Source organism: Lycium barbarum, chromosome 4, assembly GCF_019175385.1.
Source record: "Lycium barbarum isolate Lr01 chromosome 4, ASM1917538v2, whole genome shotgun sequence".
Taxonomy (NCBI): Eukaryota; Viridiplantae; Streptophyta; class Magnoliopsida; order Solanales; family Solanaceae; genus Lycium; species Lycium barbarum.
The window spans coordinates 133,003,306-133,020,805 of record NC_083340.1 but is presented as its reverse complement, the minus strand read 5'-3'; the positions used below and the strand labels follow the sequence as shown (position 1 = coordinate 133,020,805).

The window sequence follows — 17,500 nt, the reverse complement described above, 5'->3', positions numbered from 1 at the left end:
AGTTTAGTTTAATGGATAAGTCTGTTTGTATATTAATACGGACTTAATCAGTCTTGTATGATGGTTTAGTTGTTGAGTTAGTTCTGTTTATATAATTACACATGTTAGGTGTGATAGCTTGGCTTTAGCTGGTTCAAACGTGTGAGTTATGTTTTTTCTTACTTAGTTCAAGCTGTTTTAATCAAATGGTCTTACATATGTTGGCCTAATGTGTGTGAGTCTGTTCATGTGCCAGCTGTAGATTAGGTGAATAACCTTTCTTCTTCTCTACCTTGGTTTTAGTTTGATAAAGAAATTTGTCTATACACATTGGTTTAGCCTAGTTTTAATAACCCTATAGACTATCTTAGCTTGATCCTCTATGCCCTACCTACCTGTTGCAGCTTGTCCTATTAAATTTGAATTGGTTGTCAGTTCAGCCTGTTAGGTTAACTACTTTAAAGTGTCATTTGGGTTAGTATCTATGTTGAATAAACACTCAATGTTGATTAATTTGGCTGTCATGATAAGGTTGATCATTCTATAATATAGATTAGATGCTGATTGGTTTCAAACAGTGTTGGCAGAATATATGTTAGTCTGGTGGTCTATTGTTTGGTAGGTGTAATATTGTGGTTTGGATCAAATGAGTTAAGTGTGCTAATAAGCCTGTTTCCTGCATGATGGCCTGTGCCATTAAGATTGAATCATATTCCTATTTCATACTTTAGCTACTTCCTTCTAGTCATATGGGAGTTGAGGTCTTATACTCCCATATAAAAGAAAATATGTTTTTAACTTTGTTGGTAGCATTAAATATGAATCCTATAACCTGCTGCTGTATTTGGTTAAGATGTTGGTTAAGAATGTGCTAAAACCACGCCTAAGTTCCCTACTTGACACATCCCACCCCTTTGTATTTCTCAACTAGCATATGAATGGTTCCTTTTTGACCGTTTTAAGACATATCTGTGTTGATTTGAGTTAAAATGGGAGTCATTAGTGATCCAGGGCAGCTAATGAATTAGACAAGTCTGTAAAGAATATTATGTGATGACAAAGTGCACAATTAACCTTAGAATAGGGCTCCTATGTTCACTGAATATATAACTACATCTATTAAAGTTCGGAAAGGCATGTCACTTGATTTTTAATTGACTAATTTAATATTCTGAGTGCCATATGTTTCCCTTAAAGTACGAAACTGATACCATCTGTCTGCTGCCAGTTCAGTATTAAAATCCATCAGAACATGCTCTGAAGGTTTAAAAGGATCTTAAAAACCAGTTTTAATATCTGAAAACTTTTGTCCACATCCTATTAAGTCTAATAAAGTTATGTGATGTGCTTGGATGATAAATATACTAATTTCATTCCATATGACCATTTCTTTGTTAAACTTGAACCTGTTTGTGCACTTGAGGACACTGTACGTGTTAGAATGGTATGCTTCTTTTGCATGATGCTTTGTTTCGATTCAGATGAAGAGATCTGGTGACTGTTGTTTCCATCCTCATGACACAAAAACACTTTGTATTCTGTATGCTTATCTCTGCCCGTGATCAAACTGAAAGTATAAGATTTGAGTGTTATCATAAGCCTAAATGTATAAAATATGTCCTGTCCAAAATCCTGTAGATAGTAACATGTCTTATCTCAATCCTGTTCATGCCTAAAGGTAACAAATGTTACACTATTTTGATTTTGCCTATGTCTGAGTGCTGCCTTGCTTATATGTTATAAATGTGTTGTATCTGAATTATGTATATGTGTGTATATTACTAGTATACTTTCGTTTAAGCACGTTAATGGGGAGGTTAGATTGGTCATTTTGGATCAAGCTTGAACCCTCCCCGGTGTTAGCCATGCCTGGGATTCATGAAATCCCTTGGAACTTGTGCAACATCGGAAAGACGGGGGCAAAAACTTTCTAATACTAACCATCTAAACATCCTTATGAATGTGTATATGTGAAGTATACTCGAATATACGTAATGTATACATGAGTCATTTATTTTGAAAACTGAAACTTCCCTACTTTATTTGTTTCTTTTGTTGCTTGGACACGTTATTGGGCCTGCACCTGTTTTTATTTGACTGCTTTGTTTGGTATTTTGGCCTTATTGCCCATTCTATCTGTTTTTCATATGTCATTAGTTTCGGCTGTAAGCTCTTGTTTTTGGGCTGGACATTTCTTTCACACATGATAATTGTCTTTAAGTTTTCCATGTATGATGATCGCGTATATTATAAAAATTATGTCGTCGCTCTAATTCTTTTCTTCTCTTTTTTTTCTTTTGCATGAACACCGGAGCCGAAGAGTTTCATTTTGAGACTAATATTAAATAAAGACAAAAATTTAGATCACACGAGCGAGGCACAAGAATTGAGTCTCATAAAATTCTATATCCAACAAAAGAAGGAAAGATATCTAATACCTTATAGCTTGCTATTCAACATTGTTGGAATACTTTGTAACTTAGTGGTTACTAATCGACGTGCTAGAACTAATTTAGTTTCAATAGGGGTAACATAACAGGTTTCGAAGTTGGCACTTTAGTGTTAATTATTTGTTGCCAGCTTGTAGTCATTTCCATCACCACATGCACAAGGCGAAAAATTTAATGTTTTATGAATTTTAAACTTAATATATAAAATATATTTTACACATAAATGTATCCGGTATGGTTCGGTATTTTTTCGTTTTATTTTTATAAAATAAAAAACCTATGAATTTTTCGGTACGGTTAAAAATTTATATAAAAACCGTCGGTTTTATTAAAAAATTCTAATGATCAGTTTGGTACGGTTCGGTTCGGTCAGATAAGTTGATTTTTACAAAAAGCATTGACACCCCTACTTATTATAGCAAGTCGATGTTTTTCCTTGTTAACACTGGTTTGTTGTATTTAAGCTGGTTATATGATGTTGCTGCTGGGCTGCCGGAATTTTGACGCTTGGTGAGGTATCTGCTGGGACTCTGAGCTGCTTCACTACTGTTGGAATAGAGAAATGCTGCTGATCACCGAAATGCAGTGTCTTTGTGAGAAAAGAAGCCGTTGAAGAGAGTCCCAACATGCATATGGTGAACTATATGAAGGGAAAGAAATGCAAGGTGGTTGAAGGTAGTGGAAGTTCGTTTAAGAAGATTAAGATGAATTGTATACTTTTATTTCATTTTTGGTGTAAAGAAAACTTTGTTGAAGTCGCTGTACCTATTTTGCAGCTTAGAATCCTTGTAGCCAAGGATACACATTTTTGCTTCTGGATAGGGGTGGATGTTCGGTATTCGGTTTGGTATTTTCAAAGTTCAGGTTCGGTAATTCGGTAATCGGTAATTGAAAGTAGATACCAAATACCGAACTTTCAAACTTCGGTTCGGTAATTCGGTAATCGGTAAATCAAACTTCGGTTCGGTATTCGGTAATACCGTATTGAAGTCGAAGTCCGTTGTATTGAAGCTGATTTCATTGTCAAGATACATGCAGATATGGGTCAAAGTTTAACTATCCTTTTCACCTTTGTGTACAGCGGTTCATACAGCTTCTGGTATTTAGCTTCAAGTGCAGCCTTCTCCCCCAAAAACTTAATTAGCTTGCAGTTCATCATGTTGACCCTACAAACAGAAAATTCTGTCAAGTTCTCTTCTACCTTTTGTTATAGGAATTAAGATATATCATATTGGAAGCTTCAATACAGCCAACATAATGAGAAATGCAAATCCAAGGACTCAAAAGTGTGAAAGGGGGAACTTACAACTAGCAAATTGATCATTAGAATGAGAACTTATTCATTTACAAACAAAGTTCCTAGTCACGCCAGTTAAATATCATTTTGTTGGGATCGGTTGAGGGGAACCAAAGCATGGCCCGATAACAGCGTGAGTCCTCCAAAAATGCAGTCATATATACCGTACAGCGAGAGTCTGTTTCTCAATGGCCACAACTTATACCAAGTGAAATGTCAATAGAAATCAATAGATGAATATTGTCTCTATAAACACAGCCACACTAATCATCTTCGTGAGACTATTCTTCTACAAGCAAGCATAACATATACCACGTCAAACATCAAAAGTGAGGCGGTCGACTATGGTGTGAGAGAGGAGATGGGGGTGGGTGGTCACTGGTCGACTATGGTGTGAGAGAGGCAGTCGGCTATGGTTCTTGAAAGATTAGGGATTTTAATTTTTAGGTATGGGCTGAAGCTGAATAGTAATGCGCATGGGCTGAAGCAGAACTCAATCACTGATGGGTATATTAATTTAATGGGCCTTTTATTTATTTCGGTATTCGGTATTACCGAACGGGTATTATTATCTAAAACCGAATACCGAAACTGAAATATCATATTTTTTAATTTTATTCCCGAAAACCGAACCGAAAACCGAAATATCGAAATCCCTGATTCGATTCGGTAATTTGGTTTTCAGTATTTTATGCCCAGCCCTATTTCTGGAACTGTAAATATGGCTTCCAGCAGTCTTCATCTGGTATTTAGTACACTGTTACCGTCTTATATACAAGAAGGAGCAGCATTCCATATTTTCTACTGACATAAAAATCTCTGAGAGACAAAAGACTCCTAGAAAGCAAATTGCTGATTTTTTCGTTGAGAAAAAATTGCCCTTTGAACCAATTAACTCTTGATGATTCTATAGGCTATGCATGCATGATACCGGTTTGATCGAACTCAATGGCTGGACATATACACACAGCCCAAAAAACAGAGGGCGCTACTGTAGTAGATCAATTTCTAAAGCAAAACACAGAACAAGATACCTTGAAACGATCAAGGGCTTATCAATAAGTTAAATAGAAAAAATGCGAGTGGTATATACCTATACCAGACCGTAAATCTTGATGGTCTAAGATTCACATTCTACTCTGCTGACAGCTTTTGCTAAATGAGTGGCGTGCCATGAGTTTCCTACCACACATATGATGATCCTCCTCAGATGCGGATCTAGAATTTCTAAAATATGGGTGAACCACCGTAGAAAGGAGAAAAAGCAAGAAAGTAGTAAGTGGGAAGTGGTCCCTGTTTTTTCGGGTAATAACTCAACATTCAACTAAATGCACGATTCTGCCTTTTTATCACGGGTGACAATACATAAAAACCATGTGTTCACGTGGACCATGATTTAGGCACTAAACTCACCCCTGATCCTCCTACAAAAGATTTGAGTTAGGTGTTGGTGCCTCAGAAATCAAGAATAACTGAAGAACAATAGCCTAAATAGAAGAATTTTAAAAAAAAAAAAAAAGAAGAAGAAGAAGAAGAATGGAAACTCAAGAAGCTATGAAATTGGAAAGGAAAAATCATACAGGATAAAAGGAAACAATAGTCTGAGCTGACTGTATACTTTTATACATAGAGTTTCGAGTCTGAAAAAAAAAATGATTTCAGGAAACTTAGGCCCTGAGTAACATTTTCATTTTCAGCATGTTAGCAAGGTCGAAAATGACCAACTAAAAGAATGAAAACTGAATCAAACAAGTAAATACTAAAAGCAAAGGTATTTACAATTCCTTAAAAAAAAAAAAAAAACAAAGAGGATTACAAGGCTTACTCCCATAATACAACATAAATTATGCATATAATATACATCTCATAGGTCTGTTCTGTTACTATTACTTAGATACAAAAGTATTCAGTAGCTGGGGAAAAACTAATTACTTCTAATGTCGAATCATGATCAATTAGGACAGAAATAAAGCATCGTTGCCCCTTGGTGTCCAGTACTCACTTTGGAGTTTGACAAATTTGGATTTGGATTGCGTAAGATCCATTAAGTGAGAAACACTTTTTATCAGGATCCCCCCCCTCCCCCCCCCCCCCCCCCCCATTCTCTGAGCTAGAACGGAGACCTTTGATTAAGAGGGAGAGATCCTATAGATTCCACATGGTTCAATTGAACTATTAACTATTAAGTGTTATAATCAACAAGAATCATGACTACAATAATCACATAGATTAAGAACACCTATAAAGTAATATAATACGCGAAAAGAAGGTGCGTACCTTTGTCCACCATAGCAACGCAAAATTGAAGACGAACTAGGCCGAGTCTTCCTCTCCTTAAGCTTACAACGGCTGGCACTTTTATGGGAATACGTTTTAGGGTAAGCTAGGAGAGGGGACCTAGCCTCATAATTATAGGCTTAAAAGCCTTAACCTAGTGGGCCTCCCCATTACAGGCTCACCAGTCTACAACAGGCCTACACTATTGCCAGACCACACCTATTGCATGAAACGACAAGGGCCCGTCATGGAATCCACATAAATAAACGACCTCTGTCTTATCCACTAACTATTAACATTCAGCCCGTTTTGCCAAAACGTAATAATAAGTTAATGTTAAGTTCACATATACTAAATAATTCTAACATTCTCCCACTTGGACAACATTAACTTAATTAAAAAAAAATTGGAAAATTTTGTTTTGTTTTTTTTTTTTTTTATAAAAAATGACTCTCGGGCTAAATAGACAGTGGCCATAAACATATAGTGGTGGAACGTCGTTTCCATCATGGTCTAATCAAACAAAACTATCAATGCCGAAATGCAGCAGTACTTGCATCACTCAATGACACAAGACCAGTCCACAATCACTAACAATGAAGTTCTGCAGACACAAACCCAAAAGTGTGGTAGTGTAGCAAGAAATAGCCAACATGGACTCCAAATCAAGGCTATTTCATTGTCAGTCCTTCAAACGATTTTTCATATCATGTACGCTTTAAATCAACATGCGCACCATAAAAAAAAAAAAACCGTCACCGCGATTTTCTGTTACAACATGTGAGCACTAAAACAACATGTGCTCCACCAGAAAATCTTAATTTTCAAGGCTCAAAATGTGCAACATATTATATCATGCAACAGCCAAGAAAACTCACAAAGCATGAATGATATACTATGTATGTCTCCAAAAAGATCCAACAAAACAACAACATGATCTTATCAACATGAGGCATAACCAACACATAAGACAAATTAAGATAATAAATCAACATTAAAATGAGCATAATAATCAACAACATAAATGATAACAAAATCCACCATAGCATAAATGTCTCAAAGAGATAATATCATCATAAGCCCCGGAAAAATAGGGTAAAGAGTCTAATAAGGAATAAAAAATAACAATATTCAATACTCCCACTAACCTAACAAATAAAATGACTCAACAACGCCCATGTTATCCACATGCTGCTTAAAAACTACGGGTCTCAATCCCTTGGTTAGTGGATCAGCAAGCATCAAATCAGTAGATATATGCTCAATCACAATATCCTCCCCTCTAACCATATCTCGTACAGCCAGATATTTTATTTCCATGTGCTTAGAAGCTGAAGATGATTTGTTATTCTTCGAGTAAAACACAGCTGCCCTGTTGTCACAATAAATCTTTAAGGGTCTAGAGATGGAATCAACTATCACAAGTCCTGAAATAAAATTTTTAGCTGCTCCATAACAAGCTACAAACTCTGCTTGCATAGTCGAAGAGGCTGTAAGGGTCTGCTTCACACTCTTCCAAGATATTGCACCCCCTGCTAACATGAAGATAAAACCAGAAGTAGACCTTAAGTCGTCAGGGCATCCACCAAAGTCTGAGTCTGAGTAACCAATCACCTCAAGATCATCAACTTTTCTGTACACTAACATATAATCTCTTGTCTTCTTCAAATACCTCATTACTTTCTTACAGCAACCCAATGGCTTCTCCCTGGATTAGACTGATAACGCCCAAGAGCATTGACAATGAAGGCAATGTCAGGACGAGTGCAAACCTGTGCATACATAAGGCTCCCTACAACACTTGAATAAGGCACATCTTTCATATACTCTTTCTCTAGATCATTTTTGGGGCATAAGTCTAGACTTAATTTGTCACCTTTTACAACAGGGACATCTCCAGCCTTACAGTTTTCCATATGAAATTTGCTCAAAATACAATCAATATAGGCCTTTTGTGAAAGTCCCAATAACTTACGTGACCTATCTCACCGAATTTCAATACCCAGAACAAAAGATGCCTCTCCCAGGTCTTTCATATCAAATACTTTATTCAATGACTGCTTAGTTTCATGAAGCAGTCCTAAATTATTACTTGCAAGTAAAATATCATCAACATAAAGAGTGAGAATGATGGTGATGAAATAACTAGAACCACAGATTGTTGTAGAATATGGACCAATTATGTCTGTGTGAATAATTTCCAGCAAATCAGAACTACGAGTAGCGCCTTTTTTTCTTGTTTTAGTCAGCTTTCCTCTAATACAATCAATACATGTTCCTATGTCCCCGAAATCAAGAGAAGGTAAAATATTGGACTTGACTAATCTATCAACTCTGTCTTTAGAGATATGACCCAAACGCCTATGCCACAACATACCTGACTTTTCATTAAAAAAAAGGACGTTTAGATCCAACAATCTCAGAATTAAAAGAGTTGTATTCAACATCAGAAGCCAAGGAAATTTTAAATAAACCATCAGATAGCATTCCATGACCAACAACTTCAGAGTTCAGAAGCAAATTAACTTTTCCATTGAGAGAACTAAAACCAAAACCAACTCTATCTAAAAGAGGAAGAGAAATCAAATTCCGTCTGAAAGACGGTACATAAAAAGTGTTTTCCAAAACAAGTTTAAAACCAGTTTCTAAGTCTAAAACTACTGTTCCTATGAACTCTACTTCAACTTGGACATCTGTGGCGACTCTAATTTTTGACTCCGTTTCCTTTGGCTTCCTTTTGTTTGTGAACCCCTGCAAGGAAATGGCAACATGGGCAGTAGCCGCACTGTCAAACCACCAAGAATTAATGGGGACATCTACTAAGTGTGACTCAAAACAAACAAGAGCAAGATGATTACCTTCTTTTGACTCCTTTTTTATCCAGGCATGGAATTTGACACAATCTCTTTGCTTGTGACCAGGTTTCTTACAAAAAAAGCAATTATTATTTTTCTTAAAAACCGCGTTATTAACCCCAGGATATTCGGCCTGATCTTTACCATGTCTTTTGGTGTCCTGACCCTTCTTAAAAGTATGATTATTAGATCTTTGAAACTTCCTAGGCCCCTTACTACAGCTAGCTTTGGAATCATGGGAAACAAACAAGGCTATCTGACCCTTCTCTCTTCTAATTTTCTCCTCTTCAACAACACATTTAGAGATAAGGTCATTGATTGACCAAGCTTCATTTTGAGTATTATAGGCAGTTTTCATTTGGCTAAACTCAGCAGGTAAGGAGTTAAGTGCAGAGTGAACAATATAAGGATCAGGAAGAGTTATGTCAAGAGCTTTTAGTTTCGACTGGATGTGGACCATCTTAAGTATATGATCTCTAACCCCCCCAGAATTGTCATACTTTATCCCCGCGAGTTTACTCATTAGATCTACGGTCTCAGCCTTATTGGATACAAGGTACCTTTCTTCAACTTGGGCAAGAAATTTCTTAGCATTGGTGGTTTCAGGCAAGCCACTCTTGAGGTGCTCAGCAATTGATCTCTTAAAGGCAAGGATGCATAGCCTATTAGATCTCTCCCACCTAGCATAATGTTCCTTTTGAGCAGCAGTGCTAGAGTCAGTAAGAGCTGGTGGCTCATTTTCACGCAAAACCTGATCTATGTCAGCCATGCCTAAAGCAAATTCAAGATCTTCCTTCCATCTCTTAAAGTTAGAGCCCAACAGGACCACAACTTCAGCATTATTGTTGCTCATAGAAATCGTAACTGTACACAACACAACATGAATGGGTTTATTAGAATAGCAAGGCATAAGGTCAATAATTTATCACAACGATGAGTCCCGCAGCATCAACAAGTAGCCCCCCTTTGGGCAGGGCAAGAAAATATTTCAATAATAGAAACCTATCCCTTTTGGGCAGACAAATTCACTAAATTAAAATATTTTCACATAATGGGACTCATCACTACACCAAATTAAAACACACAATAAACCCCCTTTGGGCAGGTGATGTGGCGTGATTTTACGCCACAATCGATTCTTTTCGGCTATAAGTTTTACTTGTTTTTAAGCAAGTCTATGTTATTTTACGTAGTTTTTGTCATGTTTCAGGTAATATGAGGTCCCTAGAGCCTAAGTGTGGAAAACAAGCGAAAAAGAGTAGAAAAAGTTGATCATTGGAAGAAAACTGGACATTCTGGAAATTTTGGCGAAATATTGCTCTGCGCGTTCGCGCATGAAGGACACGCGATCGCGCCCACGCGCGTTATTAAGTTAACGCGTTCGCGTAGGAACGAAACGCGACCGCGCTGAAGGAAGATCGTGACTTTACGCGTTCGCGCTATGTTGTCACGCGATCGCGCTAAATAAATTAAGTAATTCCACGCGATCGCGCAGTGACGTGGCGCGATCGCACTGAAGGTTTTTCAGCAATTTTCGACCAGAACTTGGGATTTGACGACTTCTTCCATTCCAGTTCATATAAATAGAAAATTAGGGCAAAACATCAGATATCTTTGGCAGCTCCCACAAGTTGGAGGCTAGGGTTCCTACAAAAATGTTCTCTCTTCTTTTTAATCCTTGTTGATGGAAATCTCTTGGTGACAATTAAGATTGATACTCTTGTTGTGCTTATTTATTCATTTGCATTGTTCTTAATCAAGTAAGTTTTTGCTATTTTAATTATTCTTGTTCATGAATGTTTTCAAGGGATTAGCTAACCTTTGAACTCGCCCATTTACTTTGTTTGAAACTCGGAAGAGGAAAAACGGAGTTGGGATAGAATAATTAACATGAATTTGGGGCGTTAACCCTCATCTAATGGAATTTGACCTAGGAATAGGCAATACCACTTGTATCCATATTCGGGTGTTCTTAATGCTCCTAATTGCTTGAGGGATCTTCAATTGGGTAGTCTAGTTAATCTTCGGAAGAAGTTAATTTAGAGTCATTATCCGAGGCTAAATAACATAAACTTGCTATTATTTACAATTCGTGAAATAGATTGGATCGTTACTTGAGAAGTAGTTTCCCTCCTTTCATTCTTGTTGCCATTGATCAATTTACTTGCTTTCTAGATTAGAATTTATATTTCCGTATTTTATCAAAACCTTATAAAAAACCACCATTGATGCGTTCGGGCATAGCTATTGTTAGTGATAATTCCTAATCTTCTTAAATCACCTACATATTGTTCTCTGTGGGATTCGACCCCGACTCATAGTTGGGTAAATTATATTTGCATACGACCGTGCCCATTCTAATTAATAGGGTGGATTTGGACGTTATCAAAAATGGCGCCGTTGCCGGGGAACAATTGGTGTATTTTGGCTAATCTAGGAAATAAGCTAACTTGCTTTGATCCGAACTCGTAAATATTTGTGTAGTTGTTTTCTGTGTTTTATTTTATATAAAAAAAAAATAAAAAAATGGCATCTTTCCATGAAAACTTGTTTAGTAATGACTTTTATTGTGAGCATGGCCAAATTGGTGAGTTCAAACTCATGATGGAGTGTCTACTAGGTGAGGGTAATGAAAATCAAAAAGCCTTTGAAGAGTACTTGGAAACTAGTCTCCAACTTGGTTTGATGAAAGAAGAAGAAAATCCTCCACGGGCAAATCATTATGAACTACCCAATGCTCAAGATAAAAGGGTAAATCATGAAGATGAGTTTATTGGGAATGCCAAAGAAAAAATTAATGGGAGTCAACCATTGTTCTGAACAATATGGTTGGTGTTGACCCCAATCCGGGGGAAAAAGAGGATGTCATAGTTCAAAAAGTTCAAGAGCCTTATATTCTGCAATTTGAAAATTCAACAAGGCAAAATGACATTCCTCACTTGAAAGCCAAGAAGTGTAGAATGAACAATATTTTACTTGGCGTGATCAGATATTTACCACCCCCCGCTGCTCGTGGTCACAAACTTGATTCCAAGTTAGGTGCCCAATTCATAACCTCCAAATGGCGAGAAAAGCGGTAAAGTTGGTATCCGTCGTGCCGCGACGTTAACTTAAGCGCTTGGTGGGAGGCAACCAATCGTTTTTTTTTTTTTTTTTTATCATTTTTGAAATTTGATTTTTTAGAATTGTTTAGTTTATGATTTGTGACTAATCTGCAAAATTTCACAATTTTTGGAATTGTTTTGAATAGGTTGAGTTTTCAGAACAGCCACAAATCAGTAGCTGCTGGTTTCTGCTTATTTTCTGAATCTGGAAAAACAGGGCCGAATTTAACCCTTCGCGATCGCGCCGAGACACCACGCGATCGCGTTAAAAAAAAAAAAAAAAAAAAAAAAAAAAAAGAGAAAATTCCTCTGCGCGAACGCGCCGTAAGGCCACGCGAATGCGCAGACACGCGTTTTCCTGTTATCAAAACAGAACAAAAAAAAAGGGCAGCTCCCACAAGTTGGAGGCTAGGGTTTCTACAAAAATGTTCTCTCTTCTTTTTAATCCTTGTTGATGGAAATCTCTTGGTGACAATTAAGATTGATACTCTTGTTGTGCTTATTTATTCATTTGCATTGTTCTTAATCAAGTAAGTTTTTGCTATTTTAATTATTCTTGTTCTTGAATGTTTTCATTGGATTAGCTAACCTTTGAACTCGCCCATTTACTTTGTTTGAAACTCGGAAGAGGAAGAACGGAGTTGGGATAGAATAATTAACATGAATTTGGGGCGTTAACCCTCATCTAATGGAAGTTGACCTAGGAATAGGCAATACCACTTGTAGCCATATTCGGGTGTTCTTAATGCTCCTAATTGCTTGAGGGATCTTCAATTGGGTAGTCTAGTTAATCTTCGGAAGAAGTTAATTTAGAGTCATTATCCGAGGCTAAATAACATAAACTTGCTATTATTTACAATTCGTGAAATAGATTGGATCGTTACTTGAGAAGTAGTTTCCCTCCTTCCATTCTTGTTGCCATTGATCAATTTACTTGCTTTCTAGATTAGAATTTATATTTCCGTATTTTATCAAAACCTTATAAAAAACCACCATTGATGCGTTCGGGCATAGCTATTGTTAGTGATAATTTCTAATCTGCTTAAATCACCTACATATTGTTCTCTGTGGGATTCGACCCCGACTCATAGTTGGGTAAATTATATTTGCATACGACCGTGCCCATTCTAATTAATAGGGTGGATTTGGACGTTATCAAAAACCCCCCATTTCCTTCACTTCTTCTTAAAAAAAAAATTCCCACTTTTCTCTCAAATTCAACTTCAAATTTTAAGAAAAATTCTTCAACTTGCAACCACAAGGTATGTGATTCCTTCATTATCTTGTTCCTAGGGTTGTTTTTATCATCATTCCATGTTAGAAATTGGGAAAGAATTTTTTTTATTTACTTGTTTAAGCATAAATGTATGATGAAATTGTTGAATTTGTTGTTATATAAAGTGTTGTTTGTTGATTGAGTGATGTGAGTTGAGAGTTGGGTGCTGATATATGAAAAAAATGGGGCAAAATACAAGCTTAAAATCGTTGAATCGAAGCCCCAAAAATCATGCACACCACCTGTTTGTGAAAATGTTTTGAGAAATCTGAAACGAGTCAGCGCGATCGCGCCTATATAAGACGCGATCGCGCTGAATAAATGGCTCAAATTACGCGAACGCGCATGTACTAGACGCGATCGCGGTTAATAAAGTGCTCAAATTTGCGCGGTCGCGCCAGTTCCTTGCGCGATCGCGCTGAAGGAATGTCTAAAATTGGCGCGATCGCGCCTGGTTGTCACGCGATCGCGCTGAAGGAAATCCAACAGTTCACAAACAGAAAGCTAGTACAGAGCTGCCCAAAACTTTGGCAACCAATTTCTCAGGCCTAGTTACCTCATTATACATCATTTTATGTATTCATATGCATTGTGTTTGTTTTGTAGGTACTTAAACTCAAAAAATGGCTTCATCATCCAGTGCTGCCCAAGTACCCTTGATTGAATATTATGACACCACCACCTTCCAGTCAGCAAAATGTTCGAAGCTATATGATAGACTGCTGGGAAAGAGCTTCATTGAAGAGAGGGGCTTTGTAACAGAAAGTTTGGAAGAAAAGATGCCCGAGTTCTATGGAAGGTTGGTAACAAGCGGCTGGATACGCTTTGCAGATGAACCAATCAGGGCAAATCATACCCTGGTGCGGGAATTCTACGCAAATGCTGCAGAGGCAGACATTACACATAGGGCAATTGTCAAAGTCAGAGGTGTGGATGTCCTGTGCAATGCCTCAAGAATCAATGCCTATTATAATCTGCAGGATGGTGACAACAGCGAGATGGCACAGATGTACGAAAATCTGGGGCAACAATGGTTTGTGACCCACCTTCACGGTGGGGAACAACCAAAGTGGCTAAACACAATGCAGAAAAGGATTGACTCTGCAGAGTTCACCACTGAAGCCAAAACTTGGCTTGATATTGTCACATCCAGGGTGTTGCCTTCAAAACATGATTCAGAGGTGCCGCTTGAGAGGGCTAAAGTAATTTGTGCTATGATGGAAGGATTGCCTGTTGACGTGGGGAGGCTCATTATGCAGGAAATCCGGGAGGTGGTGCTTGAACGGACCAAGAGCTTATTCTTCCCATCATTGATCACTTACTTGTGCTCCACTGATGGAGTGCCCACAAGACCAGGCGACAGAGAAAAAGGGACGGCTGGACCGATTTATCCGTTGAAAAAGAGAGGGCCTGGTAATGTACAGAAGAAAAGGAAGATTGATATAGCAACATCATCATTTGGGCAGTTCACCTCTACTGCATCAGAGTCGACTGGTGGAGCATCTGCTCCCCCCATGGCTATACCAATTTTGCCACCACTGCAAGAAGCCGCCAGGCCTTTCCAATATATCTCCACCCAGGTCCATGGGGTGGACAATCGGATTCAGCAGCTAGTGGCTAGTCTCCCTTCGGGCCCACATGGAGAAGGCACATCTACAGCTCCCTCTGTTCCTATTGGTCCGACATTAGCAGGTGTGGTGGAGGATGTCACGACCCAACCCCGTGGGCCGCGACTGGCACCCTAGCTGGGTACCCGTACATACCTACCTGACCGAATTTCGTTTCGTACAGATTTTTTTTTTTCAAACGGATATTAGAGAAGTAAGCCGATACAGATACGGCACGCGCGCAAACATATATATATATACCTAAACATGCAGACATTTACAGATAAGCCGATAAGGCTAATATACAGACGAAACCCGTAACCCACACATCTATCTACAGGCCTCTACAGACATACAGAATCGTATGACGGGACAGGGCCCCGCCGTACCCAGAACTTCCATACATACAGAACATACGGAAAACAGAAGATATATATACCAAAGTACATGCTCCGAATCAAAAGGAGCTCTTCAAGATAGCAGAACCTGTGCCCTAGACTGGCGGCGTGTCACCGAGTGCGCCTGTACCTGCGGGCATGTAACGCAGCCCCCGAAGAACGGGGGTCAGTACGAAAAATGTACCGAGTATGTAAAGCAGAAACACAACAGATACAACCTTAGTCCGAACCGGAATCACAGAAATATAACGGACATACAGAATCAGAATCCATACGGACATACAGACATAGTCGTAATTCAGACGGACAGACAGAATTATGCATGCAGAGTAGTGCAGAGTCATATTGAACCATACAGAATCATACAGAATCATACAGAGGCATGTGCTTATATACATACTGATGACACATGCATACAGACATACAGATCCCGGCCCTGTCTGGGGGCGCGGTAAACAGAACCCGGCCCTCTTAGTACGGGACGCGGTGGACAGACAGAATCAGATCAGATCATATGCCATCCTGGCCGCCATCCCCATACACAGATCATAGTATCATACAGACATACAGATCCCGGCCCGTACGCCGAGGGACGCGGTGAACAATGCAGAGAAATATGCACGATAACAGAACCTGGCCCGGGACGCAGTGAAGGAATGCATTGAGACAGCCACGAACAGATCCATGAGAAACCACATACATACAGACTCACATACAGACTCGATCAGACTGAAGGGTGCCAAATGGCGAGCCAAAATCAGAGTATCCAGATAGTATGCATAGTACGCGCCTACATCCTACTTGGGAAGGCACGACAGATCATTATCAGAATCGAATTCTCAGATGTTCAGAAGTCATTTTGTAAGAATTTCATAAAAAATAGTTGTATCATAATCAAAATAATAGTTCAATTGTTTTCTGAGAAAATCGGACAGAATGGAGGTATTTAAAGTATTACAGAAGATATCGGGCCTTGTGGGCCCGCCTCGGACCAACTCGAGGCAACATATGTAAATTATCGCTAATAGACCTTATGAGGTCATCCGTAATCGTTGGAAGTGTTCCGACTCCGTTTAGGGAAGTTTCATACAAAAATTCATTTTAAAGGCAATTGTAAGAAAATAGCTTCAATTGGATTGAAGGAATTGGAGCGGTTTTCCGTCTCGAATTCCGGGGAACGGAGTCGTACTTAAGGCTCGCGGTCGAGCCTATCACATCCAGAACATGCCTAGGAACAAAGGGAAGTGCTTCACATACCTCGATAGCGCCTTACGCTCGCTTGGCGTCGACTTCAATTTCATCCAAAATCTAGAAATGGTCAAGTTTACTATTTGTTAGTTTCAAACTTTTCAATAATCCAACTTAACACATGTTTGCCTACCGAAATTTCGGCAGCATTTCCTCTGTATATAAGACATCCCCGAGACTTAGCTCGGCTCAATTCACTACACAACAACCCAGAACAACAGCAAAAACAACAACAGACATTAAAACACACACTATGGCATCACTAGCCATCGTTTCGGCATAACGACACATCTTTCGTTTCAAACTTACATTTCCAAACCAAACTTGTTATTTTGATATTCATCACCCACCAAATTCATTACAACATACATCGGAAGCATCCATACCATTTTCACCCAATATTCATAAGGTATGCGAACATTCAAACTTTCCATTAAGCTACTACTTTTCCAATTTTTCCTAATCTTCAACATACAAGTTCATTATACATTTCCATCTTCCAAATTCATCCACAATAATCATAATTTTCCTCTTGATACTTTCATTTCCATTTTTACATAAACCATAACAAAGTTGTATGTTTTCCTACAACAACTTAATAACCATTAAGTTCCTTCACTCTCCTGTCATAATCCATGATTAAAACAACCAAAATATTAATTCAAATCAGTCCATCAATTTCAATTAAAACAGCCCCTCACCCATAAATTTCAACAAAACAACAAACGAGTTTATAATGCTGTTTTCTCCGTTCTAATTCGTTAAAACTCTAAATAAACACTTTAATAACATAAAAGGAATTTTATAAATACCTTATCAGAAGATCCACCACGAAAATTTCATCCCCCAAGACCAATATTTATCTCAAATTGAAGGCAATGCAACGTACAACGTTTTTCTCTTCATGAGCTTCGGGATTCGGAGCTCGGATTTTGATCAAAATGACCTTCTTAGCCTTGAAGTTTTCTCTCTCTCTCTAATGGAATTTTCTGATCTGAAATGTGGAGGA

The 17,500-nt window shown here is 38.3% G+C and overlaps 1 long non-coding RNA gene across 1 annotated transcript; it reads right to left on the bottom strand.

Moving 5' to 3' along the window:
* Positions 1-15,021: 15,021 nt before the first annotated feature.
* Positions 15,022-17,500, bottom strand: LOC132638616 (uncharacterized). Its single transcript, XR_009581827.1, has 3 exons — positions 17,304-17,500; positions 16,501-16,551; positions 15,022-15,373 (listed from the first exon to the last, which is right to left on the bottom strand). It is a non-coding gene; the product is annotated as an uncharacterized LOC132638616 (long non-coding RNA).